The sequence below is a fragment of the Echeneis naucrates genome, chromosome 22, assembly GCF_900963305.1.
Source record: "Echeneis naucrates chromosome 22, fEcheNa1.1, whole genome shotgun sequence".
Classification (NCBI taxonomy): domain Eukaryota; kingdom Metazoa; phylum Chordata; class Actinopteri; order Carangiformes; family Echeneidae; genus Echeneis; species Echeneis naucrates.
This window is the reverse complement of record NC_042532.1, coordinates 3,933,108-3,950,711: the sequence shown is the minus strand read 5'-3', so window position 1 is coordinate 3,950,711 and position 17,604 is coordinate 3,933,108. Positions and strand designations below refer to the sequence as shown.

Here is a 17,604-nt window from a genome sequence, read left to right as displayed (position 1 = left end):
AATGGCTCTTTGTTCCAGAGGCAGACTGGCCAGGATCAGAGGTCACCCAACTGCCTGCTCATACAGTACCTCTGCTGTCTGCCTGGAAAAGCGCCAGCAAAATGCTGTCATGTTTGGACAATGGTCCAGCTTTCCAGTGACTGACTCATGACAGCTTCATCATGTTAACCAATGATGTAAGACATAGATTTTTAGCTATGAGGAGGTCACTGTCTGACTTAGAATGATTTCTTCGCATGGAGCAATCATGTTAAAATTCTGTCAAAATTTTGAAATCTGAAAGCAAAGTACAAAGAGCACAGTTAAAAGCCATACATCACTCAGCTGCGGGAGTCCAGGTGGGTAAACTGTAGAAGGGGGAATAGAGACTGCAGAGAATAGTAATAGCAAAAAAAGAGTGGTGATGGTAAAAGTGAAAAAAAAAAAAAAAAAACGACAATGGGCTGATTTCTCTGCACAAGTGCAACTCTAGCTGTGAGTTTGACGTCAGGATTTATCACCATTTCTATCCTGCCATTCAGAAAAATTTACTCAAGAAGTATCAATCATTTCAAAAGAGACTCTAGAGTGGGGTTGGTCTTTGCTGAACGAGCACTGACCCTCAATCTGAGCATTTCCAGGTGTGAGAATGTACCTTTTTAAATCCCATTCAAAACAATGTAAATCAAACCTTTACATCCCTCAAAAGCCATTGAATGTTGCCCGTGCAGGGCGGAGCATGTCAGGGGAGTTTTATTGAAAGGTTTATCCAGTTTGGTTATCCAGTAAATAGGATAGTTGCAGGGTGACCCCCCAGCTCCTATACAACACGCACAGACCCAGCTGTCACAGTGTCTCCATGAAAACATCTGGGAGTCATCTGTTATGCTGAAGGAGGCCCCATGTGAACAGGTGTGTCTCTTTTCATGACCTTCTCCTTGACTCCTGACCTCTTGTTCTCTGGGTGGGGAACTGTTCAACCCCCGTGGCACCAACAGGGACACACAGCACCGTCTGAACGGCCAAGGTCAAGTTAACTCAGCCCGAGGATGCCAGTGTGCAGGTTCATTTGTTGTTTGATGCAGAAAGTGCAGCTCACAGCTCCAAATAAACATGCTGATCGGGATTAACTGACGAAAGGCCTTGACCGAGGCTTTGACGGTTAGCTGGTGGATTTGTGAATTAAGCAAAACATAGCTGTAATTATGGATTTGCACAACACTGTGACAGCAAAGGCAACAACTGACCAAACCTTTGAAGCCACTGTGACAAAAACCAGGTCCATACTCCCTCAAAAGATTTTAACACAAACCAGAGGAAGTGGATTACCTAAAAATAGCCTACCAATTTCGCTCTCAAACCCTTTGGTCTGGCTTGACCATAATGGGTCCAACCAACTCAGCTAAAGCCTCAGTTTACTCTGAGCTACACTGCAGAAAATAAATCAAGCTTTTCTTTTTAGCTCCTCTTTCTCTCTGTTGGTGGATGTAATGCTAGGAATGATGACTGAGCTGGGTGTTTCACTGCAAAGAAATCTTGTAAGCCTCTCCAGAGATGACAGAATAATAACAAGCACTTCCTGTTTATCTATACAGTAGGTCAGGACAGTCTGTCCTGAGCTACTACTCATTCCACAGAAATCCAGTGATTATCATGTGTTAATGTTGTAGGAAACATGCACTATTCACAAAAGTGAAAGGGGAAAAACAGCCAATTTAAGAAAAACACAACCACCTTCCGCCACATCAATGGATCAATAAAAAAAAACAAAAACAAAAACAAACAACAACAACGACAACAAAAAACCCACTGTAGCAAATATGAAGGATTGCTCCCACAACCACGTAATGACTGTGTGGAGAACTCTACCACGCCAAACAAGAGTTGACCTTCGACCCAGCACCATCACTCACACACACGTGCCTCGTGTTCTTGCTAACCACACAGAAAGTTCGTCTGTCCAGCTGCCTCTTATTTTGGTGGGAAGAGTCAGACTTGCTACCACACTGATTTACTATCCCCTGAAGTTAAGCAGCCCTTTGCCACATCCTGTTATCCATCTGAGGGGGCTAAAGCCTATTTTGCTGTGGACTATCACATGGATTTGGCAACTTTGTTGATTGCTGGATCAACACGTTCCTTCAAGTGGCTGAGAGGAACACACTGAGACAAAGGGTTGGTTGAAATGCAGAGCTTGAGGGCTGGGTCAGGACTAGACTTCAGTGCTTGAAGCTGATAAGCAACACTCTGCCCTGTCTGCAGGAAGCTGGAAGCACATTTGAACACAAACCAAGGGAGCTGAGATTAGCCCCAAGCTTTACTGATAAGAACCCAATCTTAATTTGTCACTCCATTCTTTCCCATCTATGTCACAGCACACAAAGCGACATCACAGCTGCAGAAGACCACCTTCACAGCTGCTCCTGTTTCACTGTATATAGAAGACTGACGGGACGTGAAATATCATCCATAACGATTTCATACAAGCCTGCAGGGTTAGTAGAACTGGAAATACAGGTGCTTATTTACTGCTCAGTTATTACTAGGAGCGCCCCATTAATGGTATATTCAAAAACTGCAATATGATGAGGTTTATCCTTACAGCCGTGATCTGTTTTATGCGCAGGATCGTGGAGTGGACACATATGTCCAACTCATCAAAAACAAAAAAGTTCGATCTTAGCTCCTGCTTACTTGTACAGAAGTTTATTATAATGAAGGGAAATTATTGGTCGGAGATAAATCATTTGTAATGGACAGTTTTAGTTGAAAATCCTTCTCAACGTCTACATGCTGACGTTTGAGTTTGGGCGACTTTAAGTGTGCGAGTGAATGGTGTGACTGTGGGAGCACACATGTCCACTCGCTGGTGTGTGCGCAAGCGGGACAATGTAAATACATACAGCACCATGCAGGGTGAGGGGTTGCTGTTGGGCCATCAGAGGTGGAGACAACCCGAGGGTGGCCATTGCGCGATTAGCCACAAGAAGGGTAAATGATGGGTGTTGATTAAAGCCAGCTGAGTCTGGGGCAGGCTCCTGGTGTGGCAGGCACACGCTTGGCCCCACGTGCCTCTGAAATCCATCTGGCTTCTGACAGATACAGTGCAGGCCAAAAGTTTGGACACACTTTCCTATTCATATGAATGAGAAGGTGTGTCCAAACTTTTGGCCTGCACTGTACATACTGACAAGCTGGTCCTGAGTGCTAGTTCACCGCACGCAAGCACGCACACACGCACGAGTACATCGTCCTAATATAATTATGCAATCAAGAAAACTGACTTGGCAATGCAAGTGCTCATGAGTTCAACTCTGAGCATTCAAAGACACCCAAGCTTGTATCGCTGGACTGATTAGGATCCTTTAGTGTCGTCTCTTTTTTCGCTCTCTGTTTGACTTGACAAAATTGTCTTTGCCTCTTATTGGATTTGTACGCGTCGATTGCGAATTCTGTTGGTGAACCAATAAAAATTTGTTTTCAAGCTTATTTGGTTTTGGCTTTGGAAATTCTAGACCTGTCTGTCATTTTCACAACCAAATGTGAACGGGATATATGTTAATCTAGACTCAAAGGTCAAGCAGTGCATCTCAGTGACTTCCGCTTCAAAAGGAGCAGCGAGGTGTCCAGCAAGGAGTCTAGGCAAGCCTATTTTTATTTATATCGTACCTCTTTACAACACATCTCCAAACTTCAAAATATCATATTTTTTTGTTCCAATATTTCACACCAAGGGACCCGTCTTGTAGCCCTATTTTGTGCATTTTTAAACATCTTGCTTAAATGCACAACCATTGAAGTACCCTGGATGTGAAAGGACAAGTGACCATCAACTGATTCCTGATTTATGATTTTTCATTGGAGGAACATTTATCTGCCACTGACATTCCTGATTTTTTCTTTTATATTTGCATTTATATGATCTGACCAATCTATACAAAACACTGTGAGTGCCTGAACATTAGGAACATGAATAATCTTGTATAATCTGATTTCTGGGCTGAAATAAATACACTTTCAACATTATACTAACACATTCAATGTCATTTTATCCATGAACTGTCACATAAACATGCAGTTGATCACGAGTTGAGTATAATTTACAAACACTTCCACCTTCAAATGTGGTCAGACCACTTTGTACAAACAACTTCTTAAAAGGCCTCTTCAGTTTTCTCTCTGCAGAAAGCTGTTCTTCAGAGCGATAACACAAGCACATTTTCACATACACACAGATTTTAATGGTTGCCAATCAGGAGTACTAAGAGTGCAACATATCCCCAGGGACGTTCTAACTGCAGTCATGTGTGACATCCAACATCATTGGAGCCAAAGCTTGAGACATATTGCTATATACTGTATTCACTTAAATGTGCTGCAGATGTTTCCTTAGCCATGCTTCAAAAATGCCCAGCGCTGCGAAAATATAGGTGCAGGTTATGGGTGACGAAACGCTGTCACACAATGAGCAGCTGTCTTCGTTTGCTGGTCGGAACAGGATGAAAACCTGCTCAGAATAAAAACAGAAAAAAAAAAAAAAAAGAAAAACCTTGACCCCTGTAGCACAAATCTGGGTTAATCACATCTGCTCTGGCGGCATACAATCAACACACATTGTTCCGATTACATGCTATTTGAGTTAAATAGTCAGGTTGGGCCTCGAATTGTTGTCCCATTGCACGCTGCATCAAAAATGTGGGTCAGCATTTTTTTTTTATTTCCACCCTGCAGCTTTTCCTCTCTCTGCATCTTAGTTTCCTTCTTAGAACAATGAGTCTGAAATTTTTTCCCTCTCCCGAGACTGTAGGACTGTAGTGGAAACCGGCATTATTATGGCCACACCGGTCACTGCGGTGCAGACCAGTTAACACTCCTGCCCTTTGAGATGCAGGGCGTGATATGAAGCAGAACTCACTGACCTTGCTTTCACAACGTCATCTCCTCATGTTAAACACGGCCTAAAGCAGCTGTTTCAATAACCATGACCATTGATTGAGGGTGGGGTGAAAGGAGCCAATGAGTGGCATCGCGAGAGTCAAAACGGCTTACTCAGCTTTGGCCTACTGTTCTAGTTTTACTGGAGACAACTGTGAAAAAAGGAAGCCAATCCAAGCTGGAGGAGTATCAAGAAACAGCATCACAGCTAAAAATATGCCACAGAAGAAGATCCAATTATTGATGCCATTGCATTTGAAGTTATTGAGAAGAAATTAAATTTACAGAAAAAAGGGACAAGTCTGGGAAATGTACTGCACACCATTGACCAGTGGCCAAAAGTGCGAGACAGATTTATGATCAGCATCTGCTTTAATGCTTTGTCAACTGTGTTCTGAGCGGGACTGTGTGTACAAGCGTGTTCAAATGTGCACAAGTCAAGAATGAATCACAGCAGGGCTTCTTTCCTCACCGGAGTGCAATGGGTCCGGCCGGCAGGCCTTTCATCAGCAGACCGCTTTCCTCTTCCTCAGGCTCATGGGTGAAATGTCAGAAAGGTAAGGTAATGGCGAGTGGGCAGGGTTTAAGGTTGTTCGCTGTATGTTTTATATAGTGGAAGAGAACCTGTGCACACTTAGCAATGAATCTGCAAGGCTTCAAACCTCTGCAAAAGATGAATGGACAACACAGCCATTGTTGAAGTCGTTAAAATTCCATATACAGGCAACCTCTCTTGCTACCTTTCCTTTTCAAACCCTTTTGAAACTTGCAAAGGAAGTGACGGATGCTCAGACCACAGAGATTTCTGCTCATCTCTGGCTAAAAAGGTGGAAAACAGACCGGACAGAGAAATAAAGCTTCCATTTGGTTATGTAGCTCCTGCTCCCTACTCAGGACAGCGGGAGAACCATCCAAGGGGTGAGAGATAAAGAATGCACAAGATTTCCTGCCTCGCAGCACAGCAATCCCCAAACATCAACTGGTTTATGTACTGTGGCCAGTCACCAAGGCAACCTGGCAGCAAATCAACGTACAGCAGGCTAGTGGCGATCCAAGAACGGGAAGGAGTGAGAGTGTGAAAGAGTAAGAGAGAAGGATAGAAAAAGAGAGAGACAGTTTCAGAAACAGCCCTGGAGCATTTTGTGATTTTTACTTTTTCTTGTCTTTTTTTTTTTTTTTTTTTTTTTTTTTTTGCAATGCAATTCTTAGGTCCTTATAAATATATTAAACATGCTCATGCATTTGTTTTTTTAATTCATAATTATGAATTACGGGTTGCTCTCGTTCATATAAATAACTTAATGTTGGTTTGGTACATGATTTGCCTTTTAAATGACTTAGGAAGAGATCCAAAATCATCAACCTACCTGCTCAAGCCTATCTGGAAAATCTCATTTTATCCTCATTACCTAACTGGATCTGAGTTTTATTCGACTGATAATCTATCAAGGCATTTAAATTGATATACACAGCTTAGCAAACAACATTTAAACTTGCCTTTTACAAACAAGTATTACATCAATATTCCTTTCATATTAAAGCAGCCCTCTGTTCCTCCGTAGCAGACCTGAAAATTCTAGGGGTGGGCAGGGGATGAGGACGTGTGGATGGGTTGATATAGCAACATTAATTATCTGTATGAGGGTGCAGTCGTTTGCCGAATGCCTCTCTCCACCACTCACCGCTAATGTTAATCCAAATCGATGTGGTCATGGGCACACAGTTGCAGGTTTTGAACGTCTCACACTACATGGCACAGCTAATCCGCCTAGATGCAGGATGATGTGGCAGTAAGAGGAAAAGACAGGACTTTAAGATGCTCTTTTCTTGGGGCCTTCATGGTACCTGATAGTGCCTCTGATATTAACTGACTGGCTGAACAAGAGGTTCAGCCAGTGAGTATGTGCCTGGCAGACTCAGAGGGTACCGAATTGATCAGTGTCGTTTCATTCCCCATAACTCAACTACTACCAGGGGAGAACCTTCCAACACACATGTGCACACAGATATTTTATATATACTTTCTCAGTCAGTAAATTTGTCACATTGACACTCCTTGGAAAAGCTAAAGCTGCCCTAATCCTTTAACTCAAAACCGGTCACAGTTCAGACTGCCAACAGCGCATTAGTGAAGAGGAACACAGAACTACATAACCACATTAGCAAAAGACTTCAAGCATGGGAGTGAATACACTCTAAATGAGTAATTAGTCCATGGCACGATTGGAAAGAACTTGCATCATATGCCATCTGGCAAAGTGCTGATGCTTAAAATGAAAGCAAGCATAGATCCTGCTTACGATTTCCAACCCATGTAATCTCACAAGTGCACAAAGGAGTTTGCCCTGAGATGAATATATAAACGATATTACCAACACAATGCACGCAGATACAGAAACTACCCCAAAATAACCTGTTCTCCCTGGTTGCTAGGACACCGTCGGGTCATCTGAGTTTCTCGTGCTGGTTCCTGTCATTTGTTTACCCCTACACTTCCTGAATGCTGATGGCAGATAGCCCTCTGGTTTATACAAGTGGAGGGAGAAGAAAAACAGCACACTGCTCTGAGAGGCTGCTGGGCGATTCAAAGGTGGAAGAGGAGGAGGAGGAGGCTGTATTTGAGTAACCAAGGGAACAGAGCTAAGGAAATCACCTGATGTCCACATGTGATCTTCACCACTGTGGGTGATGGAGTGTATGTCAGAGTAGGATGACGACTGTTTTAACAGGCTTCCTCCCCACCTTCACAAAGAAAACCTACATGAGCACTCCACATGAATATCTGCGTTTCCCATCAGAGAGCAGATGAGAACAGGCACATGTAAAACAGAGCAGAGCAGAAAGTTTGGGTAACTGTTGCAGGTGAACGTACAAATAACCAATGCAGAGGGCAGAAGGGTTGGCCTGGTAGTGCTTACAGGCGATGGAGAACACCCACATATGCTAAATCTGGAAAATGGACACAGTTTATAAGGCAGCACAAATAAACGCGCTGCCTTTCATCAGTCCATTTGAAGTTCACTGCCAGTGCAAACCTGTGCGAGATCAATCTGCCCCTCTGGAGGGATAAAAGCAAAAGGCCCCATTTCAACAAGCCTCTCCAGAGACAGACCCCTATTCATACAGCCTCTGAATGCTTTAGTTGTTGCCAACCACGCGGTTTGTCACTCAGTGAAAAGGAGTATTTGAAAAGAACTCACCGGGGATGAAGGATCTATGGCTCAGGTCCACTGTTGAGCTGGTGTTTGTCTGTTTAGTTACTTGATAGCATTGTTCATCATTGTTGGTTATTGTTCCTAGATCCTAAACTGCACTCACTCATCCATCTCACAGCTCAAAGACAATGAGATGGCAGTTAGCTCAGATGAGTCTGAGCATTAGAGTCTCGGAGCAAGTCTGAGGAGTACAGTAAAGGTGCCTGTGCCTGTCACAGCTTTCTATTCTTCTTAAGAACTCTGAATAGCAACCATGAAGTTATGATTTGATTGGGAAAAAAAAAATGCGTGGGAAGTTACGGATGCCAGATTTAATAATCCAAAAGTCTTAGAAAGAATTATGACGAGATCATAGGTGAGATCATAAACTGTTATTGTTTAGTCACGGCCTTTAGTTTTTAACAACACAAACTCACTAGGGAGTTATTTTGTGTAGTAGTGGATGTTTACACAATTTTTTGTTCTTCAGATCATTGGCAACCACTTATGTTGTTAGATAACGCCGTCATCTACAATCAAGCATACACTAAATATCCCATAATGGGAAATTACGAAAAAAAAAAAAAAAAAAAAAAAGCAAGGTTTTACACGTTTATATTATGTTAATTTACTTAACAATCAAAAACTAAAATCTGTTTTGCAAAATTATCGAGATGCTTCGTTCAGTAATTCATAGAAGCCCATTTTCCCGCATTGCATTTACACAAATGTAGATGGATTTATCTGACTGTGACTGCGGCAGGATACCTTGAAGTATTAAGTACTACATTCATTTCATAAGTGCAGGGAACTTGCATAGGGACTGCACTAAAGATGCATATATAGTGCTGGTTGGACATTTAGTTAATGATTTCAGGAGAGGTGATGTTCTAGGTGGATTGTAACGCGTTCTTGGTTTTAGGGAGGGACACTCCTGCTCTGATAGAATTTTGAGAGTTTGGAGTGATGGCAGAACCAGACAACATTCCTCAGAGGAACAGAGTGGCCGAGAAGGAGCATAAAACCGTATGACTGTATCAACTAGATGCGTGAAGGCCCAGAAGCTACTCTGAAGAGGAGCACTGTGGACCCATTTTTGATAGGTCACATGTTCAACTCTAATGCACCCTTATATTGAAATGAAAGTCCTAGCTAACCATCGCCACACAGAATAAAACATAAAAAAAAAAAAAAAAAAAAACTGTCTGTATTTGGCTCCTCTTGAAAAGCTCCTCCATAACATGACGCTGTCACAATGTGCGTGGTGCTTTCCAGACAGTGTTTGGAGTTCTGCCCCAAGAGTTTAGTTTCCATCTCATAAGAGCAGAGAATCTCTTGACTCATGATCTAAGAGTCCTTTATATGCTGTTTGGCAAAATCAAAACAGGAATTCTTATATTCCTTTTACTCCAAGTGGATTTAGGGCATTACCCTAAAATCCCCATTGATGGAAGCCTGCTTACGTGACCTCTGGAATACTGGTAACCTGCCTGATCAAGGCCCTTTAAGGACTCCAGGAAAGGTCCTGGTGATTTCAGTTTCTACATGCTAATCATTTGGGCCACTATGCTCGAGGGAATAGTTTAAACTTTGGCAGATAGGTTTTTGCACACTTGTCTCAATCTATACCTTGGGATACTAAAATTGTGGAAGTACAGGGATTTCCATGGACAAGATGATTTTTCCTGACATGCAAAGTGAACTGTAGGATCTCATATAAAAACTTCTGCACTTTACACAAGTACAAAATCAAATCCCAGACAATTAACTGAGTGACACATCGCAAAGACAATAAACCAAAATCATTACTAACTAAAACTGCACAGTCCAACAAAGTTCACAAAGTTAACAAAACTGAGTACTGTGTAAAACGCATTTGTCACACTACTTAAGGGAACTGAAGCTGTTTAAATTGAATAAGGGTTGAGGTTAAAGGCCTGCTTTCTGACAGCCTGCCTTATCTTAAGTTAAGGATGACAGTCCACTTATTTACTGGTCAGTAACTACTGTAACACAAGCAGGCATTTGCAGAATTTAAAGTCTGAATAAACAGTACAGTCATCAGTAAAATGGTGTCACAAACTGTATTGTAGTTTACTGGGGGAACAGCACAATACCTGTATTTCATGAGAATGCAACTAAACTAATGAAATTAAACAGGACTACATGCGAAAATCGAAACAAGTCAAAGCCGATGGCAACTGAATGCAAAGTGAAAAAGAAAACAGTAATTCACACCCCATGTACAAAACAACATACTTTGTTTAATGAGGTAACTTCCTCGGCCAAATAACATACTATAACCAAACTGATACAGTCTCATTTACAAAACTGCAAACTCAAAGCCATGAATGATATCTATCTCAGGTTCAATGTCCAGCTTTAGAGCCAGAACATATTGTGCAAGGTTTGCCAAAATAACCCCTCCACAGTGCATCTTATTCCCAAAAGTCTGTGTCACATCAGGAGCCATGTCTTGATCTCAGCCACCTGTCTAAAGTGATTGGGGACTACTTTTTGTCAGGCTTTTCATCAGTGTGCAGAAAAATCAGAATGACCTCATGCTGCTGACCTTAAATATTGGAGAAGGGGCTTTCTCATACAAAAAGCTTAGACATGTGATTTTGGACTCAAAGACAGGGCAAAGGAATTCTACTACCACTAGAGGGTTGCTGGGAGGAAAGGGGCCCCAGAGCAGCAGTGGGGCTCAGCCTCTATGAGCCTGAAAGACCCCAAGGGAAAAGTCAGTCCAGAGAGCGGGGGACTCTCACGGACAGTTGAGAAATTTTCCCACAATCAAACACACAAACAGAGCCACACAGGGCAGCGAAAAGGACCCTTGTCCACCAAGGAGACAGAGGGAGGGAGCAAGGGAAAGAGGAAGAAGCTTTGATAGTTACAATAACATAGCCCAGAGAAATATATGCTAAACCATATCTCGCGAAGAGGCCCCTCACGGTAAATGCACTATACAGACAAACACTGTTTAACCTGTTGGTAACCTTTTGTACATATAGAAACCAGGAAGCGTCCTAAGGGCCTCCACCACATCATTTGGCCAGACTGGCACAGTTCATTGGGAAATGACCTCATTAAAGGTAATCCATTTCAGCAGAACCTACCACTACAAATCCCATCTGTCACACGTTAAGCAGGTTGTCAGGCCACTGACGACATCTGGATTGTTAGTGATGGGGAGTTTTGATTCTTTTATGGAGGATTGATCCTGGGAATCAACAGTGGAAGCTAAAAACTCAACGGCTGACAAAGCCGCAGAGTGATTGTCATTAGTATGGGGATGGGGACCAACTTTACCAAGTTTGCATTCAAGGAAATTCACAAAGAGACATATAGACTTAGATACTGAATGCCGTTAACTACCCAATATGTCAAGATAATTCCATCTCAGACAGAAGACTGTCAGCAAAATCTATTTCCTTTATTCCAGTCTGACTGAGTAGTTAAATAAGGTCACAGGTGAAAGGTCATCATTAATTACAGTTAACTATGTGTGGAGCCTATTTTCAATAGGGCAGCTTCTTTATGCCAGTGCCTTATTGCAGTTTTCATAACTTAAGAGATGAAACTAATTCAGATGTTTGGATCCTCAAACCTTTGAGGATACACCTGGTTGATACTAAAGTAAAACTCAACAACCGATGGCTTTTTATTTGGACTCTGCAGTGTCCACAGTCAGGTATTCAATCGTGTATCCCACTGTATTTGACCCAAGTGAAACTCACACAGTTTCACTTGGGCCATGTGATTGATGTCCTTCCACTGGATATCTTAAAGTTGCATCTTGAGAAATTGTGGCATGCAAGACTCCTTTTTAAGTGGGCCGGCAAAAGTCTTCAAACTTCCTTTTATAGAAGTAACCCCTGGAGCTGGATATCATAGCCATTATAAATAAGAAGCTGGAATGCAGAAGGGGAAAAAATAAACATCCAAGCTGCTCCGTTATCTACACCCAGCTGTGCAGTTTAGAGGCCAATCCTTGGGGATGATGTCACACTGGCATTGTGTTACTGTTAAAATAGCATTCCTGTAATTTGTGGGGACAGTAATTCATTCAAGGAAAGGCAACTCTAGTAAATTAAGCCCTTGAATTAAGGTCTCATAAGCCTCACTGAAATTGTTCCACAAAGCAGTAACTGCAATGACTGCTAACTGTCCCGTGTCAAAAGTATCAATGGACATACTATTTAAATGGCCCAGTGTGACTATTGGCCTCTCTGTGAAAGGATCTATTTAAATGGGCGAATCAAAGTCCTGGACAAATCAAATCAACTCAAGGTCAAATCCAGCTGCTTGAGCTAGTAGACCTGAGGTGCATTTGGAGTTTGACTACTACCGTGGAGCATCTCCAGGTTGAGCCTTTCAACATCAAGTCAGGGGCAAAGTGAATGTGAGATGCAGAGGTGAGGGGAAACACTGCAGAGAGAATACAAGGGACTGACGCACTGGAGATCTGATAAACGATTCCATATGTGCGCTGGATCCCAAGTGAAAGAGCTGCTTTGTGCTCAGCGTGGTAGCACGTGCGCAGGTCCTGCGTTCCGAGAGTAAGGGGTTTGGTTGCCCGAGTCTCAACCCTCCATCCCGCAGCCTATTTTGACGAGAGCTAATTGCCTGTGACTACATGGAGACAAGGGACAGAAACAACCGTTGTACTGAGTTCAGTGTCTTGGGTGGTGAAGGAGCCGAGAGGGTAAAAGGGACCAAGACTGGAAAAAAGGAAGGAGAGGTGAGGGGGTTGGCGGGAGCTGTCAGGTAGTGAAATAGAAGGACACTCTCAACCTCCATTACCCCCCATTGTTTCCCCAGTAAGAGAGGAATAACTCCTTAAGACATTAAAGACAAAATGTGATGCGTCAATCTGCTCCTTATGTGTGGAGCACTGATGTCATTGAAAAGCCAGTGCTTCCCTCCGTAGAATCACAAGAATCCAAGGCGAAACTGAGCCTTAAATAGCCTCTTAATTTATAACAGCGATGGAAACATGAATGTCTAATCAGGTAGTCAAGGCACCAGGCTACTGTTTCCAACAACACTATAATGGCACGAAGAGCCAAAAGCCCAGCTAACAATGATTCACTGTGCAGGGCTGCACGAACAGAACCTGAGTGTCCATTGTATAATAAAATACCTATGGTTTATTCAGTTTTAATTAACCGCATTATTGTGCAACGTTTTTTTTGAGTGAGTGGGTGTGAGTGGCGAGACTAAGAGGAAATTAGACTATGGGGACATATTAAGGAGGAGGAAAAAGGAGGGGTGGTGGAAGAATGCAAAGTGTCCTGCGATGTTTTGTTTAATAGATCCCATTAGAAAAGGAAGTTTACTCCTTCAAGGAAGAGGTGACACATGGCCTATCGATGTTGGTTTTTCCTGTCAATTAGAGCGAAAAGATTCATAGTTGTGGCAGAACCACCAGACTGACAGCGCATGTGTACATAAAGTGTTATTAGTGTGCTAGTAGAGGCAGGATTTATGCCCAAAGTCTTTTCCCTCTGCTTTACAGTCCGTAATACAGTTTGTATTGTGCTCAGACAGAATCCAAAACATAGGGGAACTCCACGCTGTGCCTAAAGACATCCAGTGTGGACTAATGGGGCAACTGCATCATTGCTAATGTGCTGCTCACACTCCGTGTTCTGAGTTAGAAAAGCAGAAAGTAAGCAAATTGTTGAGATATTAAGATTACAGGTACGAGGTGCCAGCACAGGTACATTAAAATCGTATCAAAGACTGCTTCATGGGCAAAGCCCACGCCGATCTGATGCAAATTAATGCAAGCATAACAGGGCATTCCTGCCATGCTGCACTTCCTCTCCAACTTAGGGTGCTTACAGCAGAGACAACCCTCACTTTCTGTTTGGTTGAAAAAGACCAAAGACTGTTGCAAGCCCTGATCCTCTTTGGTACCTTGGTCTCCAAACCTTCAGTATTTAATCTAGTATAGCATCAAAGTTATTTTAGTGACTGAGTGCTGGACCTGACCTTCGCTAACTCCTTCTAGGTTTCAGGGTGATCCTGTGCACGTGAGCCTCATTTTTAAAAGCACCCATCTTTCCGGTGTGTTGGCACTGCAAATGCAGGCTGTACAAACGTAATTCACAGAGTAAACATATAGTTGCCTTCGGCTGCAAAAGCAAATCTGTAAACCACACTGGCTTCACTTTTTTGACACATTATCACAAATGAGTGCTTCAGTAGTGAAATGCAAGAGGTGAGATGGCCACTTGTGACTGAGGTCTGAGGCAACGCTTTGTCTGGTTTAGGATTAAACCCTCACAGCTCCAAGACTCCTTCACTCTCTTCCAGAAACTCTGCACACATACAGAAGGCCAACATGCTGTCTGCTGTATCTACTGCACAAAGAGGAGGGTGGGCTGCCGCCAAGTGTGTGCATGCACGTGCTGATGCTCGGTGCATAGAGTAAGGAAGAGGAAGCAGATCCAGTAGGTGGCAAACTACATAAGATTTATTTGGTCAGACTGGCATAAAGTGATTTACTTGGATTGTTACTATGAACTGAAAGGGTGATTGGTGTGGTGTTTTAATAAAAGTCCCATTTGAACAACTCTGTGGGTGAAGCTAACTCCACCAAATCATACAAGTAATCAGTAAATCAGCGGCAGATATGTATTTACAATAAAGGCTGTGCAGAAGACAGAAAATAAGCTCCTTGCAGCACGCACATAGCCCCCAGTCTACCTCAACTCCCGTCTCATCCTGCCTACCACCCCAGATTCTCACCTTACTGCCGCAGCAGGCAGGAGCTACTGCCAACCAAAACATCTGACCTGGTTGGAAGTTAGTAAATCTCCACCTCAGTGGCTGGCCGGGCAGGAACAATGGCCCTGTCTTTCCCCTACTGACACCCCCGCCCTGTGGCAGAGGAGCTTAGACTGGGCATATACCAAACCATGTGTGGCCACTCTGACACCTGGGAACACACACGCAGCCCCCCAAGCTAAGCAGGGCTTCCAGTCATCCTTCCACCCACATCACACACATACACAAACATCCCCTAAGCACACAACCAAAAGTCCTGTCCCTTCGACTCAGTCAGCAAAAGCTGCGTCCAGAACCCCAACACCTTAGCCCAGTGGCCTTGTTACTTTTGGATATCACACCTGTTTTTCTTCCCTAGCTCCCTTCTGAAAACGCATAGGTAGATGGATTACGCATGACAATCCAAACAGTGGACCTAAAAATACTCCGGCCAAATTGCTGGAGCAGCTGCTCCGGTCAGCCCTGAGAGTAAACAGGCAAATACCCCTGTTTCATATTTATAAATTTACATGCTGAGTCTGTGAAAAAGCTTAAAGCGCATTAAAAGCTCAGTGGACTTCAGCTCTGCTTACAGATATACAGCCGGCTATAGTGCTGGGCTTTACAATAAATCCATCCATCAGTGACATCCATTAACACAAGTCTGGGGTTCACTGGGCAGCCTATTGATGCATGTAAAGTATGTGAATTACACATTGTTAAAAATTCCTCCTGCAGCCTTACATGGACAAATCCTGCAAACCACTTACTCCCAATGTGTTTACCTGGTTAAAACATCATTTCCATGTCATAATCCACTTCAATCCTTTCACCCATAATCATGTTTTTTTTTATTTTTATTTTTTTTAATTTTGCCCTTTTTCTTATTTCTCTGAACCTTGGCAAAACAGTTGTGAATCACTGTGGCCTCACTTGATGCTCCCAAGTAGCAGAGTGCTGATCCGGTAGGAGGAATGTAGCAGATGCTAAATACTCCTTAAGTAAAGCTGAATGGGTGAGGAAGAGGAGAGGATGATTTTGTGCTTAGCATGGTGCTGAGCTTGTAAAGCCTCAACAACTGGCCAAGAAGACCCAACGCTGCATCAATACCAGATGTTCAGTTAGATTAAATAGCTCTTCATGCCTTCCCATCCCATAAACTGGCCTGGCTGTGGGTGTTTTAAGAGGCATGGATGCCCTCAAGAGTAAAGTAATTTACCTTAATTCTAATAATTTTAACAAATATACAAAACAAATTATAATATTGTGTTTTTATTTGGAACCAAGCAATTTGGAAAACAGTGTGAAACTCTTGGGTTTAAAAAAAAAAAAAATCACATCACTGTCCAGATTCTTCTGATATCCAGACAGGGACATATGTTTTCTGTTACAGAGAGAAGTATATTGACGTGCTGATGTCTGCATGTGAAACACACGCTGAGAAGTTGCTCTGGCCAAATTTTGCTCAACGGAGCAGGAATTCTTGCAATGGACAGGAATGAATAAATCATGAACGAGATTTTATCGTTTGTCGTTATTATTGCAAATGTGCAATGTCTTATAATGAAATGATCTTAATTTCACATCCTAGTTTTGTTTCTTTTTTACTTCCATGATTCAACATGTGGACGTTTGTGTGTGTGTGTGTGTGGGGGGCCTCTCTGGGAATGATAACTTAAAAGGTACTTAAAGACAAAAATATTCGGCTGCACAGTACGCCTTGTTGTGAACAGGCTACTGATTTCTTATTTATTTATTTATTCATTTATTCAGTCTTTGCAGTGTGACAGAGCAGCGGAGGTGGCGCAGCGCCCTCTTTGGACGCTCGCTCGAATCCGCCTCTCCGCGCTTAGCCGCCCATGGTCGAGGTCAAACGCGTCGCGCAGCGTGTGAACGCCGTCCACCGTGAGAAAACGCACCGGTGCTGCTGACCGACCGGCGAAGCCAGCAGCCTGATGCTGCGATCTTCTCATCTGCGGAGACAGATGACGTGCGCAAACGGAATGTAAATGAGCCAATGTGCACCTAATCGCGCTAATAATTTTATGGGAAACGACCGATATAGAGCCATTAATAATCCCCTAGTCATGATCAATGCAGTCCACGGATTGTCAGGCTGTATATCAGGTGCTGGCTCTGACTGGCATGTTGCGGGGAGTGGGAGCAGCCGCGTGAATCACGTTTCCATCTGCAACTACAGGGGCAGAGCTTCAGCCTGAATTTTAAAGCAAACAAGCATCCCGCAGAGGCTGAAGCTGACAGTCCATCCATCGCGTCCGGCCGGCGGCTCCCTCTCTGCATCCACGGCTCAGCACCATCACGGGGCGCCGCCGACTGCACACAAACTGCCAACTTACCTCCCGGCGTGTCTGCGGAGAAACGGTGGGCGCGATGTGAGTAATAATCCCTCCTGTGTGTGTGAGCGGCTCAGGGCGGGCAGGAATCAGCCTGACAGAGCCGGACCAACAGAGAGCCGCTGCCCCGCGATCACTGTACGAGCCCGTTCATTCAGCTGAGTGATAGTGGAGAGTAAAGGAACTGACATGTCGGTCCAAACAGCAGCACCACGCCTCCCCTCTTAAAGCTACCGCGCTGCCTCTGGGTGCCCTGCGCGTGCGCGCGCGCGCGCGCCCATGTGCTGGAGATAAGGCGAGCACTACGTAAATCATGCCCAATACTACAAATCCCTCATTTCACCCCGTAAATAGTGAATGGC

General features: G+C 43.5%; 1 protein-coding gene across 3 annotated transcripts in view; it reads right to left on the bottom strand.

The window, feature by feature from the left end:
* The window catches only part of daam2 (dishevelled associated activator of morphogenesis 2), an 85,629-nt gene extending 68,228 nt beyond the window's left edge, over positions 1 to 17,401 (bottom strand). For all 3 annotated transcript variants that reach the window (XM_029493105.1, XM_029493106.1, XM_029493107.1), the window contains exon 1: positions 17,246 to 17,401. The gene's annotated coding sequence lies outside the window, so the exon portion shown is untranslated. The remainder of the gene's footprint in view (positions 1 to 17,245) is intronic.
* Positions 17,402 to 17,604: the final 203 nt, after the last annotated feature.